This window comes from Lagenorhynchus albirostris, chromosome 10 (genome assembly GCF_949774975.1).
Source record: "Lagenorhynchus albirostris chromosome 10, mLagAlb1.1, whole genome shotgun sequence".
Taxonomy (NCBI): Eukaryota; Metazoa; Chordata; class Mammalia; order Artiodactyla; family Delphinidae; genus Lagenorhynchus; species Lagenorhynchus albirostris.
In genome coordinates, this window is record NC_083104.1 from 63,120,379 (window position 1) to 63,136,508 (window position 16,130).

Below are 16,130 nucleotides of genomic sequence, written 5' to 3' on the forward strand. Positions count from 1 at the left end.
TTCCCTTGTGTGTCAAAGGAACAACCATTTTGCACATGCTGTACTTGGCAAGCTTGGTAGAAAGACTAGAGGTGAAAAGACATTCGAACACTCCTCTTGGCTTTCCTCCATCAAGGTGGTATGGAAGTGCAGTGAAGGTCCATTTCAGGAAAGGGAACAGGCCTTGAGGGGGAGAGATCCAACCCGTGACTCTGGAAACACCCTGCTCAGCCCCTTTGCTCTCCTTTCTAGCCACATTCGCAGGCTGGTCTATGAACCTGGGTATCAGACGCATTACTCCTTATGCCAGCACCAACCTTCCACCCAGTTTCAAACCAAACCTGCTCTTTAGGGAGTGGCGTGGAAGAGAAGGCACTTTTCCTGAACCTTTGGACAGGCACATTAGCCTCAGGTTAGCCTAAAGATCCCATGGGTCTTCTTCCCTTATCCCTTTCAGAGAAATGCCTTATAAAGTCAGGCTGACTCATACTGACCTCCCATTCGGACTTTGCCTTGTTGTTCAATCATGGCTATAGAAGTGATTGCAATCTTCAGAAAGAAGGCCCTTGTAAATTACCATTATTTAGCCCAGAAGGGGTGATATACCAAAATGGAAGAAGCAAGACCTTGCTTATACTAACAAACATTTCTCCCACTGCACCCCCTTCCAAAGCATTTCAACGTGTACCCAAAGGAGGGAAGTGTCCAGTGACACGATTGGAGAACTTGGACGCCCTTTATCTGGCTGTCTTTGCTTTGTGCTCATGTTTAGGTTATTGCCACAGGCTCCACATTCAGAAATTCTCTTTCCATGTTGGGGATACCCTTCCCCCTCAATGAGAGGGGGGAACTGAGCAGGTGGGCCAGGTATGGAGGTGATTTATGTCAATTGCATCTACATCACTTTGGCCGGAAGTAGGCATACGGCCCTACCCAGATGCAAGGGAGCTGGGGAAGGATGTCTTCATGTGACACCGGGAGGAAAAAGAAAAATTTTCATCGAGGATTGTCTCTGCACAATGAAGGATTACATTCTGGAAGCCGTAGCTCTCATCTCCCTCCCTGGCTGTCCACGGAGCAAGGAGCTTGCCTGGAGAACCACCTTCCTCCACCACACCCCTAGGGATCCACTCACACTATGCAGGGCTCTCCCCCACCGCCAAACCCTTGCCCAGGTCATAAGTCTTGCACTCAGCTCCCCTGTTATATCTTGCCTTTCCCCTTCTGAAGGACAAGCCCAGACAACTCTTGCAGCCTTTTCTCAATTCAGGGCCCTTACAGGTCTACAGCATACATTAAATGGGTCCTGTAAGCCTTGGGTATCTGCATAAATCCGGTTCTAATGAACTCAAGGAAGCCCGTCTAATATGGCAAGCCCCCCACACACACCTCTGCCCCCCTGGGTCTCCCTGTCCCTCTACTTCTAGAAATGCTCTACACTCTTCTTGATTTTACCTCTTCTAAGACAATATGGACTGTAAAGTCCACATCTGTGACTAAATTCCTCTTATTCCAGCCATACAAGAAGGTTCCCAATGCACGATGGTTTTGGGAAAAGAGAGCACATCATGGAGAGTCTAAGAAAGGGAATACATGCATCGATTCTTTTTTTTTTTAACTTTTTGTGTTAGTTTCAGGTGTAGCAAAGTAATTCAGTTATACATATATATGCATATATAAAAATATATACATTCTTTTTCAGATTCTTTTCCAACATAGGTTATTATAAGATATTGAATATAGTTCCCTGTGTTATACAGTAGGTCTTTGTTGTTTATCTATTTTATATATAGTAGTGTGTATCTTCTAGTCCTAAACTCCTAATTTATCTCTCTCCCCTCCATGCATCGATTCTTAATCACCACAGCAAGAGAGGATTCCTCAGGGACAGAGGGAGAAGGAAACTGAAATGATTATAGTCTGTCCCCCAAGTTTTCTTCCCTAACCTTTATGAAACTTTTCCATTTATTGCAGGCTTGAAGTTGAGAAATGTTTCATTCTATCACAATTCTGCATATGGGTAACAAAGAAAATTCTTCATGCCCAGAGAATCCTTGTTTAGCAAAGGTTCACTGGCATAACTGTGCACCAGGCACATTGCTGTAATACATCGTGAACGTGATGCTGTGTCCCCAGGGATAGTGAGGAACCAGAACCCCCATGGGGTGACCGATGCCTGAAACACACATTTAGGTCAGGCAGAGCCAACCATACAAAGCACAATTAAATTGTTTTTGAATTTTATTTTATTTATTTTTTTATACAGCAGGTTCTTATTAGTTATCCATTTTATACATATTAGTGTATATATGTCAATCCCAATCTCCAATTCATCACACCACCATCCCCCTGCCACTTTCCCCCGTGGATGTCTATACGTTTGTTCTCTACATATGTGTCTCTATTTCTGCCCTGCAAACCGGTTCATCTCTACCATTTTTCTAGGTTCCACATATATGCATTAATATACGACATTTGTTTTTCTCTTTCTGACTTACTTCACTCTGTATGACAGTCTCTAGATCCATCCACGTCTCTACAAATTACCCAATTTTGTTCCTTTTTATGGCTGAGTAATATTCCATTGCATATATGTACCACATCTTCTTTATCCATTCGTCTGTCGATGGGCGCTTAGGTTGCTTCCATGACTTGGCTATTGTAAATAGTGCTGCAATGAACATTGGGGTGCATGTGTCTTTTTAAATTATGGTTTTCTCTGGGTATATGCCCAGTAGTGGGATTGCTGGGTCATATGGTAATTCTTTTTTTTGTTTTTTGTTTGTTTGTTTTGGTTTTTTTTTTTGCAGTATGCGGGCCTCTCACTGTTGTGGCCTCTCCCGTTGCGGAGCACAGGCTCCGGACGCGCAGGCTCAGCGGCCATGGCTCATGGGCATAGCCGCTCCGCGGCATGTGGGATCTTCCCAGACCGGGGCACGAACCCGTGTCTCCTGCATCAGCAGGCGGACTGTCAACCACTGCACCACCAGGGAAGCCCTTTTTTTAGTTTTTTAAGGAACCTCCATAGTGTTCTCTATAGTGAGTGTATCAGTTTACATTCCCACAAACAGTGCAAGAAGGTCCCCTTTTCTCTACACCCTCTCCAGCATTTGTTGCTTGTAGATTTTCTGATGATGCCTATTCTAACTGGTGTGAGGTGATACCTCATTGTAGTTTTGATTTGCATTTCTCTAATGATTAGTGATGTCGAGCAGCTATTCACGTGCTTCTTGGCCATCTGTATGTCTTCTTGGGAGAAATGTGTATTTAGGTCTTCTGCCCATTTTTGGATTGGGTTGTTTGTTTTTTGGTTTTTAGGGTTTTTTTTTTTTTTTTTTGCGGTATGCAGGCCTCTCACTGCTGTGGCCTCTCCCGCTGCGGAGAACAGGCTCCGGACGCGCAGGCTCAGCGGCCATGGTGCACGGGCCCAGCCACTCCGCGGCATGTGGGATCCTCCCGGACTGGGGCACGAACCCGTGTCCCCTGCATCGGCAGGCGGACTCTCAACCACTGCGCCACCAGGGAAGCCCGGGTTGTTGTTTTTTTTTTTTTTTTTTTTTGATATTGAGCTGCATGAGCTGCTTGTATATTTTGGAGATTAATATTTTGTCAGTTGCTTCATGTGCAAATATTTTCTCCCATTCTGAGGGTTGTCTTTCGTCTTGTTTATAGTTTCCTTTGTTGTGCAAAAGCTTTTAAGTTTCATTAGGTCCCATTTGTTTATTTTTTGTTTTTATTTCCCTTACTCTAGGAGGTGGGTCAAAAAGGATCTTGCTGTGACTTATGTCATAGAGTGTCCTGCCTATGTTTTCCTCTAAGAGTTTTATAGTGTCCAGTCTTACATTTAGGTCTCTAATCCATTTTGAGTTTATTTTTGTGTATCGTGTTAGGGAATGTTCAATTTCATTCTTTTACATGTAGCTGTCCAGTTTTCCCAGCACCACTTATTGAAGTGACTGTCTTTTCTCCATTGTATATCCTTGCCTCTTTTGTCATAGATTAGTTGACCATAGGTGCGTGGATTTATCTCTGGACTTTCTATCCTGTTCCATTGATCTACATTTCTGTTTTTGAAGCACAATGAAATTAATAAGCATGTGCTTCTTGCCAAGTTTTGTGTTCCTTGGTCCTATGGGGAAGAGAAAAGTAAACCCAACTTAGAGCCTGCCCTCAAGGTGCTCAGACGTGGTAAAATCTTTCTAATTGACTACATTTGGCCCCTGATCATGCTCTTTCTCTGCCCTGCTCTGTGCTCCGGGAGGCTGACCCCCAGGGATTGCATCATCCAGACTCAGCTTCTTCAGCCAAGAGGTTGTATTTATCCAATAGGAGACCTCAGAGAGGTCAGAGGCCAGAAGAGAGTGGCTGGGGTATCTCTCTCCTGTCCTTTCCTGGCCGTGGCTATAATTCTGAGCCTCCAGCTCCTGCCAGGTGGCCTCTCCCCACACCGCCTGGACTCCAGCTCTCCCTGGACTCATACCACCACACCACAGCTACCACTTCTAGATATTTTTTCACTGGTTTGTTGATGCTTTGCCACTCTTTTTAGAATATGTTCCTTCAGAGCGAGGAACTTGTCTGTCTTATTCACTGCCGTAAATATCCAGTGTCTAGAACGATGCCTGGTGTGCAGCAGGGGATAAGTACTTTGTGTTGAGTAAATAACTAAGTGAATGAATGAAATAGCAAAACCATCATGACTTACCACTTGCTAGATTCCTATTCCAATATCATTTATTTAATCAATAGTTATTGCACGTCTACTATATTCAAAGCACTTTCCCTTGCCCCAAGAAGAGGGAAGCACAATAAAGTACACAACCATGACAACGAGGACTCCTCCAAACTAGCTGGAAGCCAAGAATTCAATTGCTGAGAAACATCACAGGCTAAAGGAATTATCCAACCAAGCCTTACTCTATATTTACCTTTTTTTTTTGGCTGCGTTGGGTCTTTGTTGCTGTGAGCAGGCTTCCTCTTTGTGGTGGCTTCTCTTGTTGCGGAGCACGGGCTCCAGGCGTGTGGGCTTCAGTAGTTGTGGTGCACAGGCTTAGTTGCTCCGCGGCATGTGGGATCTTCCTGGACCAGGGCTTGAACCCGTGTCCCCTGCATTGGCAGGCGGATTCTTAACCACTGCGCCACCAGGAAAGTCCCTACCTATTTATTTTTAAATTTCTCAGAAGATTGATAATATTTCTATAGTTATTTCTCCATTAATTTTTTTTAATTGCATACTTTCTCTCTATAATTGCCAAATCTTTAAAAGCAGGTTAGGACTAGTTTCAGCAGTTAGCTGGTAAGTGTTTATTTAGTGCTTACTATAAGTAATATAATATAGTATAATAATATATAATTATATATAATTATAGACTATGTTTATATACTTATATATATTCTATCAAATAATGTGTACATATATGAATATACAGATTTTATTGAATTTTATAGATAGATCTATATCTATTTATCACTAAATAAATACCAGCTGAATGCTGAAACTAGTCCTATATATAGTTATTTATATAAACATAGTTATATTGTTATAGACTGAATGTGTCCCCTCAAAATTCATATGTTGAAGCCCTAATGTGATGGTATTTGAAAGTGGGGGCCTTTGGGGGGTCATTAGGTCCTAAGGGTGGAGCCCTATGATGGGATTACTGTCCTTGTAAGAAGAGGAAGAGTTAGCCCTCCCTCTCCACCATGGAGGACATAAATGAGAAGATGCCATCAGTAGACCAGGAAGAGGACCTTCACCCAGGACCCAACCACACTGGCACCCTGATATCGGACTTCCCAGCCTCCAGAACTGTGAGAAATAAAAATATTTGTTTATGTTTAAGCCACCTGGTCTATGGTATTTTATTACAGCATCCCCAGCCGGAGAGAACTAAGAGATAGAGATGGAGATTATAGAGACAGAGATATGTCTCATCATGCTGTTACATGATTGCATTCTGAGATTGAGCCGTTCTGATTTCATCCCCTTGACTTACATGACACCTGAATGAGTTACTAGGTAATGTTCATTTCTTTAAACACGTCTTGAGGGCAGCCATGTTCCTGGCCACATGGAGAAACGTGAGAACATTGGAGCCCACCCACTGACACCCAGGTGGCTTTTTCTGGTTCAAGAATGAGCCATAGATAGAAGGACTCCTGGGAGCAGGGCACCTGCAGCCTGAACCCTGGAGCCCTTCAGAGTCCCCAGACAGGCCTCCACTGATGGTTCTCTCATTTCCCTCATGGATAAAGATACTGAGGACAAGTCAGGACTCATGGCACAGTCCTCGGTGATGGACAATAAAACTCTGGGCTTGAGATACTAGGATATCTTCCAGAGATACTAGGAATGTGGCATGTATAAAAAAAAATAAAAAAAGAAGTCAGCAAATTCAGCTGGAAGAAGGACCTGCCCACTCTTCAGAGGCTCTCCATGGAGGCACACTTCTGAAGGTGATGCAGTGGACTGCAGACCAACCCAGGCAAGCGTGGGAGCCACGTGCTAAAGGTGGCAGGGCCACTGGAGGAGAGCCTCACCATCCAGGAATGCTTGGATGGAACGGCGACAAACTGGCTCCACCGAAAATCCATGAAATATTGAACACTTCAATTTCTCCTGAATTCTTCCAGTTGAAAGCCAGCTCTATAAGTTAGTGCCTTTGGTGAAGCCCTTCAGTCCCCTGTCCCTGCCTGCACTGACCAAACACAGACAAGATAGGGAGTCCTCAGGGATGAGAGGTCCCTGTGATGTCCAGAGGTAGACCAGGGTTCTGAGCTGCAGGAGAAAACTTTAAATCAGGAGAAGAGTGAGCAGGTGAACAGGGATAGAGCACACGAGTCCCCTGCTGCAGAAAATGCCACCATAGGCCCTGCCACACTCCTGTGCAGAGAATGGGTTATGACCCAGCCCTGCTTTGATGCCTCCCAGGTTTGCCATTGGCATTTAGCAGTAGGGATTTTGCTGTAGGTTCGCCAGGCAGGGTCTACGGAGGCCAGTGCTTCTCTGGCTGCAGTCAGCCATTTGCGTTTTTCCCCAATGCACCACGCAAATCATTCCACTTTCTCTTCGTGCATTTTCTCTTTGCTCACGCAGAGCAGACTTAGAGAGCCCTGTTTTACAGAACTTGGCCTCCCCATCTCCCAGCCCCACTGATGGTCTGCCCTGGATATCAGGCACTTGTTTGGGTCAGAACTCTGCAGGATTCCATGCCATCAATTGTGGCTCACAGGTCACTGGCAACCAGAGACAGAGCTGCAGTGTTCTCTGGAGCCAGAGAGGGCCTGCTGACTGCCACAGAAATGTCTTTCCAGCAGCCCTGGAACAGCTGTGTGGTGCTCTGCCTGTGTTGTCCGAATGCTGGGGACGATGCCCAATTCTCTGTGAGTTTCCCAGTAATTCTGGTATCTGCTCTTTATACTAAAGAGCCCACGTACTTTAAGGAGGGGAAAAGAGTGAGCCAAAAGGTTTTGTGCCAGGGATTAAGACTATGGTAAAATCAGAGAGAAGATCAGACCGCCTACAAGACCAAGAAGGCCTGAGTCACCTCTAGTGGAGGTTGGCCCTCTGAAGTTACGAGCACTCGACAAAAATCTGAACGTGTCCATCTCTTCCCTTGAGGATAAGTAGAGGTTCCTGACAAATGATGGAAAAGCGAGGCTCCTAACCTTTCATTTCATGGAGTGATGTTGCTCGCCTTCAAGGACAGACGCACAGTCACTTGAAGACGCATCAAAATCCTCCAATGCCTAGTAACACACACCAAAAATATCTTAAAGGCATCTCAGAAGAACGTAGAACAACTTTGGAGAGAAATGATGGGTGGTTTGGATGAAAACACTCATCTTCAGGAAAGCCTAAAACTGGTTATCTGAGGGATTTCCCCGGTGGCACAATGGTTAAGAATCCACCTGCCAATGCAGGGGACACGGGTTCGATCCCTGGTCCGGGAAGATCCCACATGCTGCAGAGCAACTAATCCCATGCTCCACAACTAGTGAGCCTGTGCTCTAGAGCCCGCGAGCCACAGCTACTGAAGCCCGCATGCCTAGAGCCCATGCTCCACAACAAGAGAAGCCCCTGCTCGCCGCAACTAGAGAAAAGCCCGTGCGCAACAACGAGTACCCATCACAGCCAAAAATTTAAAAAATTTTAAAAACCAGAGAATTGCTTATCCTAGAAGTTACGAGATGGAAGAAAGTGTGGGAATTAAAGAACAGAAAAAAAAAAAAACCCTTGAAAACTCAAACCATGAGAATGAAACAGGTTGTGAATGACAAAGCAACCAGTTAAAATCTCTAACTGAAACTATACTGAAGGTGATACATTTGTCTGCTCTGTTTAGAGAAGATTATGGATGATGGCAACTTCGAATGAGATGAAAATAGTGAACCACACGTGGCTGCCTAAACTGTCAGTCAGAAGTCACTTTGAAGAAACTCATTGATGCTGCTAACTTAAACGTTTCCTTAAAAGGGTTTAAAAGAGAAGACCAGGAATTATTTTAAATTATTTGAATAAAATCCAATGGATGAGGAGCTTACAGGTCGAATGAAAAGTTTCCAAACTGAGCAAATATCTTAACATTTAAAAATTCACAACCTAAAGGTGAAAGTCAAGAACTTCAACTGAAACTTCAGATACCGCCTGAACTGTGTCAAGAACATGCAGTGAAACTTGGCAGAAAACCAGTCGAGGAAGTAATTTACCTCTTAGGGAAAAAGCTTCCTAAAACATAGGAAAGCATCAGCAGCATGAATTGGAGACACAACTCCAACTGGAAGATGACTGAAGATCTGGAGAAAGAATTACAATGAACAACTTCCTTCTTGGAGAGCTAGATGGACTATCTCCCATGGGAAAAAAGCTCAAGAGAGCTGGTTGGCAGCTTCATCAACTGAAAAAAAGCTCAATGGACTAAGAAAAGGAAATGGCCGTACCAGACAAAAATCAGCTGAAGCTGATTAAATTTCCAATTTTCTCAAGTGACCCTACAGTGGGCTGATTAATGGCCACACCCTACTGTCTGGATCCTGTGTATATGTCATGTCACGTGGCAAAAGGGACTTCATGGAAGTCATTAAGGTTATGGATCTTGAGGTGAGGACTATCCTGGACTCACCAGACGGACCCAACCTAGTCACTTCAGACCTTAAAGCCAGAGAAATTTCTCCAGCTGGAGCCAGAGGGATGCAGCCAGAAGAGGAAGTCAGGGAACTTCCAAGTGGGAGAAGGATTCACTGCACTGTTGAGGTGTAGGTGTCCAAGTGCAAAGATTGAAAAAAGACCTCTAGAAGCTACAGCCAGCCCCTGGCTGACAGCTGGCAACAAAACAAGGACCTCAGTCCTACAGCCACAAGGAACTGAGTTTTGCCAACAACCTGAATGAGCCTGGAATGAGTCTCTCTATAAGAGCCCAGCCCGTCAGCACTTTGATGCAGAGAAACCAGAGAGCAAAGCCACACCTCTAACTTACAGAACTAGAATGAATGTGTGTTGTTTTGAGGGCTAAGTTGAGACCTAATGCCCTTCTATTCAAAAAGCAGCCTTGGGCATAGGTCCAAGAGGATCAGTGCATCCCCTGAGCCATCAGGTCCCTGGGGGAGGAGGAAGGTTAAGGAGTCTGGAATGCAGGTCACATGCAGGTTTGATTCTGCTTTCAAGGCATCTGACCCCTGCATACCCATGGCTACGGGAAGTTTTCCTGCATTCTCTCTCTTTAAAAGTCATTTTGAGTCATCTGTTTTTAGCTTAACTACTATTTTTTAACTGAGGCTACATCTGCTGATAAAATTACAATTCCTAAGGTAGTGTTTTTCAAATATATATAGGTGGTTGTTACGTAATTCTTATGCATACATCATTTCCACTTCACTGGACCCTGTAGAGAATAAGTCAGATAAATACTGTATTTTGTTTAAAATAAAAGGTCTAATTTATTTATTTATTTATTTTTGGCTGTGCTGGATCTTTGTTGCTGCACGCGCGCGGGCTTTCTCTAGATGCCGCGAGGGGGGGCTCCTCCTTGTTGCGGTGTGCAGGCTTCTCATTGCGGTGGCTTCTCTTGTTGCAGAGAAAAAATTAATTAATTAATTAAAATAAAGTAAAAGGTCTATTATCACTTAAGCCATCATTGAACTTCGACATGACCAGATGGAAACATTCAAAAGAATAGAGATCATTTCTACATCCTATGAGCTGTTATTAGAAATCCGTAAAAGTAGGTTGATACTCACCTCAAAATTTTTTTATTGTTTTTAAAAACAACACACACACAGACCCGAATGACAACACCACCCCCAGCTAACCTTAGTCCTATAATATTTTTATAGTCACTAATTCATAGATGAGAGGATTTGACATTTGCATTTGTTTCTTATTTTTCCATTTTTTAACCTTTATTTTGTTTAGGATATTCTTTACTGTTTAAATGTCTCTACGTGTTATGCAGTCAACAAGTTTTCCTTTTGTGAAAAACGTAAAGATACCTGTTGAGCTGTTGTTACCTCTAGCAACCTGCTAGGTGCTGGAGATCCAAGATGACTAGACCTTGGCTGGTTGTCCCTGGGGGCCGGGGTGTGGTGAGGGAGAGGCTTGGAGACAGACGTGCGAACAAGTGATTGTTGGATGATGCAATATGTGTAACCCCAGGGTGTGTGCAGAGCCTCATGGCATCACCACAGGAGATGCAAATTCTACCTGCAGGGGTCAAAGCAAAAGAGGCAAACTTCCAGATGAATTTTTAAAAAGATTTAGGAATTCAGTGTTTCTGTGGACCATGCAGTGCGTTCAAAGAGCATTAGAAAGCCTATACGCTTGCCTCTCTTGAATTTTGCCGAGAAATTTAGCGAGGGTTTTCCCCTCATGGCCTCTTATATCGTCTTTGGAAAGGAATCTAACTGGCATTTTATACCTGAATCCAGCATCTACTAAACAAATGGTTTGGGCCTCATTTTCTGTAAAAATGGCAATTAATCATAACCATCCTGCTTACCTCATAAGACGATCGTAAAGATGAAGTTAGATCACGTATGTGAAAACACCAGGGCGCTCTACAGATTACTCCAGGCCGGAACATTCTATACTGAGTTGCCTGTGGCTGATGTGAATGACTGCCGTGTATTAAAAGAACAGATTCATCAGAATAATAAAGATATTTGATTCCTTAGAGTTCCACAGCACCGTTCTTCTGAAGCTTTGCACATCTGTTCTCTCTTTGGCCTCCAGGCCAAATGTCTTTCCAGGATAAGCTGGGGCACGTGTTACTGCCCCAGACTTGCAGAAGAATGAGGAAGATGAAGTCACAGGGCGGAATCTGGACTTGAACTCCAGCTCTTGCCTTCAGACCATCCCTAGACACATATGGTGCCCAGAGCGCCAAGGAGGAATGGCAGTGATGCTTCCCAACAGATTATTTTAATAGCCATTCAGAAGAGATAAGGATATCCTTCTGATATATCCTTATCCTTAAAGATAAGGATATATTTATTCCAATTACAAATGCTCAACAGTAAAGTTCATTCTCTTCAATATTCAACTGGAAATAATAAATCATGCCTCTAAAATATAAAGGAGAAAGCACTGCCTGCCTGACTGCCCGGCCTCCCACCTTCCTCCCAGTTGTCTGCACAGCTGTGGGGACCTCCCTGCTCCGTTCTGCTCCAGCCATGCCGGGCACAGAATACCCTTCCCCATCTCCACCTGCGGAAACTCCTCTCCTCCCTAAACTCAGCTCAAATGCCGCTCCTCCCCAATCCCAGATGCCAGAAATAGGTTCCTCAGCTTAGACAAGTGGGTAAGAACCCAGAGCCCCAGGAAGCCTGCCTGAGTCTGAATCTCCGTCCTGCTACTTTCGAGCCCCATTTCTGCCTCTGGTCCCTCATCTCTAAGGGGGAAGTTATGGTGGCCACACTAATAATGGCATGGTCACTACAGGGTTATTAAAGGGATTACTAAGATAACACATGTGGCACACACTTGATGGCTCATGCAATACCCAATAATACTAGCAGTCAAGTTCTCTTCTTTTCCTTTGCAGGTTTTCCGTCCTGCACCAGGTAGCCAGTTCCCTGAGGATGGGAATTCGTTCCCTGGCACCCCTTCCCTGGTACATAAGTGTAGGTTCCAGCTCTGTCGTTTATGATATCTGCGAACTTGTCCTATCATTTAATTTCCTAAAGTCTCAGTCCTTATCTGAGGACTGAGATAATGGGGTTAACATGGAAATCAAAGCCAATAACAATAATGTGTATTAAACCACATGGCACAGTGCCGGTAAATAAGCAATTAAGCAAATATATTTTAGCCACTGTCTGGTGATTAAGAGTTTATATGAAAACTGTATTAAAGGGTTAAGGCTCTGATGTCACAGTGTTCCTCAGACAGTATTTTCTGACTTTTACAGTTAAAATTACAGATCAAAATTTGAGGATTGAAAAAAGAGAGAGAGAGTAGTGGTAGGAGGCTCAGGGCTGGGAGGACCGCAGGAGGCAGCCTGATGAGATCTATTCTCCAAGAGAGACAAGAAGCCCTCAACTCTACTCCTGGAAGGAGGCCATGGCCTCCTCCTGATGAAGGGGGAGGGAATGGGGAAGGGAGAGCCAGTTGGGGAGAATGTAAGGGACAAGTAAGATGAAGAAAAGGGAGGCAGAGGGACAGAGGATGAGGGAGACTCAGAGGAGGAAGAGGAGAAAGAAGGAGACAGACAGAGGGGACAAGGGGACCAGAGCAGCTCTGTGACTGAGCAAGCACTCACCTAAAGGTCGTCGGATGGAGTTCTACAGCCCAGGAGGGTGCTGGGAAAATCTAAGGGGGTAGTTGTTTGTCCCAACACTTGCAGGTTGCATATGGCAAGTGGACTACACAGGCAGGTCCCACAACTCAAAGAAGAGTCCCACATCCTGCTTTTTAAAATTTTATTTTATCAATATTTATTACGTTTTAAAAGTCATTTAAGGGACTTCCCTGGTGGTCCAGTGGTTAAGAATCCATCTTGCAATGCAGGGGACACCGGTTCAATCCCTGGTCGGGAAACTAAGGTCCCACATGCAGCGGGGCAACTAAGCCCGCGCGCCACAACTAGAGAGAAGCCCCATACGCACTGCAACGAAGCAAAGAGCGCACGCACTGCAACGAAAGATCCTGCGTGCCGCAGCTAAGACCCGACGCAGCCAATAAATAAATTTTTAAGTCATTTAATATGATGGTTTACATACCCTACTCTTTAAATTAATGAATATTGAAGTATAGTTGATTTACAATGTTGTGTTAATTACTGCTGTACAGCAAAGTGATTCAGTTATACATATATATATTCTTTTTTTACATATTCTTTTCCATAATGGTTTATCACAGGATATTGAATACGGTTCTCTGTGCTTTACAGAGAACTTGCTGTTTATCCACCACATCCTGCTAGAGGAATGTTTGGCATGGAGGAATCACTCGATAAGTATTAGCTATTAGGATTCTTCTTCCCAGGAAATTTCCTTCCTTTGACTCCGGCGGGCCCCCCTGGGAAGCGGGGAGCACTGCAGAATGACTCAGCAGTGCTTGTTGCGATCCTGCTATGCCAGGTGCACGGTGCTCTTTCTATCCATGTCATCAAACACAGATCGAATTAGAGGGGAAAGTTCTACAGGAAAACAAAGACACCAGAGAATTCCCCTCTGACAGGCACAGACCAAGACAAAAGGAGTTATGTGAACACGAGCCATATATTCAGAAGAGTTTAGACAATACACTTCTTTGTTATATTGCATGAGTTCATGGCACCCAAAGACGCTGCAAATACAGGAGGACAATAGCTGACATATCAGGTTTTGCAGTCATACTACCAGTGGCTTACTGTTTGCCAAACTGCCTTTGGCTCGGGCCCTGAATTCACATAACAAAAAGAGGAGAGAATTAAAATGCTCACTTCCATTTGGCTTTAAAAGTCCCAGCTTAGCTGAAAGATAAATCAAAAATAAAACCAGAATGTAGCCCGTGGCATTTGATGACAGGATTATTAGTTTATTCCTTTCCTGAGGTATCTAAATAGGAAGAGAGAGGGTGTTTCGCAAACATAAGCAGAGGGTAAGCCTGCACAGAATTTATCTGAGTTATTAGTTTATATCAGCCCATGGGTGTTGGACTAGTTTTCTAGGGCTTCACAAATGACCACAAATTGGGTGGCTTATAACAATAGAAATTTATTCTTTCACAGTTCTGGAAGCAAGAAGGCCAAAATCAAGGTGCCAGCAGGTTGGTTCCTTCTGGAGGGCTGCAAGGGAGCACCTGATCCGTGCTTCCCTCCCAGCTTCTGGAAGTTACCAGCCATCCTTGGCATTTCTTGGCTTGTAGCTACATGACTCCAAACTCTGCTTCTGTTGTCACATGGCCGTCTTCTCCCTATGTGTCCCTGTGCTTCACATGGCATTCTCCCCTGTGTGTCTCTGTGTCCAAACTTCCCTTAGGGTGTTGGATTGGAGCCACCTTAATGACCTCAACTTACCTCGACTTACCTTACATCTCCAAAGACCTTTTTTCCAAATAAGGTCACATTCCCAAGTACCAGGGGTTAGGATTTCAACATCTCTTTTGGGAGGACGCAATGCTGACAATAACAGGTGATGAATTTGCTAATTGCTAAAGAGAATTTAGAGTCAATCAAGTTCTGCCCACTGGCCTGAGTATCTTCATTCCTTATATGAGGAGGGCAAACAGACTTGATTTGGGTAGGGATAACTCTCTTCTAGTTTTCACTTGAGTTCTGTTTTGATACTTTTCTCAGTTTTAGAAGAAATGGTATTTGCCTTGTCTCTAAATCTATTATTAACTCTGTACGTAGATAAGTCATCCCAGAAGGTAAAATTACAAAGGCTGTTGAGTTAGTCATTGCTGGCCATGACATGGGAGAAAGAAAATAGAGGCCACCTCAGAGAAGTTCCTCCACTCTTGCCAGAGGCTGGCTGTGTGCAAAGAACTTCACCAGCTGGGAGGGAAAGTAGCAAACGGGGCCCCTCTCTTTAAAGAAAGCCTGGAATAATATATTCCAGCCCCTTCTGTATCTTAAAAGCAGGCATGAAGTTTGGTTTAAGGCTATTAGCTTCCAAAGTTACAAATGTAAGATCGAAGGGAAACGACAGTAACATAGTTCCACGCAGGCAAAATGGTTCCTCCTTTCCCCATCCTTTAGGAAAAAACAATAACAAAAAATTGCTTGTGGAGAGTATGAAAGTTAAATTTACCTGTTTGTTTTGTCTGTTTATTTATATCATGGGTCAGCAATGGGGGCCCACGTGCCAATCTGATGGCTGCCTGTTTTGTGAATAAAGTTTTATTGAAACACAGTCACCCCTATTTGTTTTATTATCTATCACTGTTTCACACTACATGGCAGAACTGGGTGTTGCCAGCAAAGCCTGAAACATTTACCATCTGGCCCTTAACAGAAGAAGCTTGCCAGTCCTTTAGATTTAGGGAATTAGGAAATAAAGGATATCACGAGGCACCAAACACCCTACTCATGGATTACCAGTAGTAACTTGCAACCTCTTGGCACTGCCATTTCTTTAACAAGCCTATGAGCTTAGTGGTAAACACTTGGCATTTGTGCCTATCGGTACAAGCCAGGCAGGGTTTAAACAACCAAAAACCCCTAGCAATCATAAGAATAGGGATGCCAAAAGTGGATACTATTAAGAATCAGAATCCCCGAACTGACAGAAAAGAAGACTGAATCACAGTCTAGGATAGCCTTCTAGGGCTTGAAGCAGGGTATGGATGAAGAATGACGCCCGCCATATCAGTAAACCAAGGATGTTGCAGCCATCAAGCCCTCAGCCACTGCAGCCACGCCCAACAGTGCACCCTGAGGGGCTTCAGGATGGAAAAAAGGAGGATACTGGCCCCAGAGAGCTAAGGTGCATATCAAAGGAATCATTTCAGTGAGCCCATACTCTTGTACCTTCCCACACATGGAAAAGTGCTAAAATCCTTAACTTGAGATGTCTGGTTTTCTTTAATTAACAGTAACCTTTTGATGTTCCAACTCCCTGGTTTTTGTTGCAAAAACTCTATGTCCCGCCTCCTCCCTTACTCTTGGAAGCAGTTCCTCACAGCTATCTGAGAGGCTGCCTCCCGGGCTCAAGTCCTCAGCAAGTCCACC